Genomic DNA, 1,191 nt, shown 5'->3' with positions numbered 1-1,191 from the left:
GCAAAGAGAATTTAGATTTTTGTATGGGATTATGAGATTGGAAAGTATAGGAGTGCTGTTAGGTTTATAAAGTATCTTGTGGGCAATGGTGAGTTGGGACAGTTTCAATTGTTTTTTAAATTCAAGCCAGCCTAGCTGCATTAGATTCAGACAATGGTGAGTTCTAAAAGGATTTCCGGTGGCAAATCTGGCGATGTTATTATAGGAATTAGCTAGTTTGATGAGATTATTTTTCTTTAGATTAGTGTATATTGGTGAGGCATACAGAAGAGTTGAAATTAAATGGGAGTGTGCAATCTTAGTTCTGGCTATTGGTGTTAGGAAAGGTTTAATTCTATATAAGGAGCCTATTTTTCTGTTGACAGTTTTGATGGTGTTATGTGGCTATCAAATGTAAGGTTATTGTCAATAGTAATTCCTAGCAATTTAGTGGTAGAATCGGGGAATATACTTGTGCCATTATTGGAGATGACAGAGAATTCTATGGGGGAGGATTTGCTGGTGGGTGTGAAGAGAAGGAGTTTAGTTTTTTTGGCACTGAGCAGGAGGCAACGTTTAGTGAACCATGTTTCAACTATGTTGAAAACATTCAGAGTAAGAGAATGTAGATCAGTTGGGGAGTTTGCTGAGCATATTAGTGTAGAATCATCTGCATATTGAATGCAGGTGGCTTGTGGAATGGCTACATGGAGGTCATTGATAAACAGTGAGAAAAGAAGTGGACCTAGAATAGAGCCCGGAGGGACTCAGAGTGTGACAGGCAGAAGGGATGATATATTATTTTCCCAAAGAACTGCCTGTTGCCTATTGGTAAGGTAGGACTTGAACCATTTAACTGCCAGGCAGTCAAGGGAAAGGGATTCAAGAATGTTGATAAGAAGGGTATGGTTTACCATGTCAAATGCTTTTGACAGGTCAATAAAGAGTACAGGAGAGAGGTTGCTGTTATTACGGTTTCTATTGATGGCTTCTGTAAGGGATAATAGGGCAGTTGTGGTGCTATGGGATGGCCTGAAGCCATGCTGACAGTTTGCTATGATGTTATGTTGAGATAAATGGTTTAAAAGTTGTTGGTGAATGCATTTTTCCATAATTTTTGCTAGGGGTGATAATAGAGCTATTGCCCGGTAGTTGGAATAATCATTAGAGGTACCCCCTTTGTGTAGGGGGATAATATGGAAGATTTTCCAG

Source organism: Protopterus annectens, chromosome 10.part0 (assembly GCF_019279795.1).
Source record: "Protopterus annectens isolate FY-2018-M chromosome 10.part0, PAN1.0, whole genome shotgun sequence".
Taxonomy (NCBI): domain Eukaryota; kingdom Metazoa; phylum Chordata; order Ceratodontiformes; family Protopteridae; genus Protopterus; species Protopterus annectens.
Note: the sequence above shows the minus strand (reverse complement) of the source record.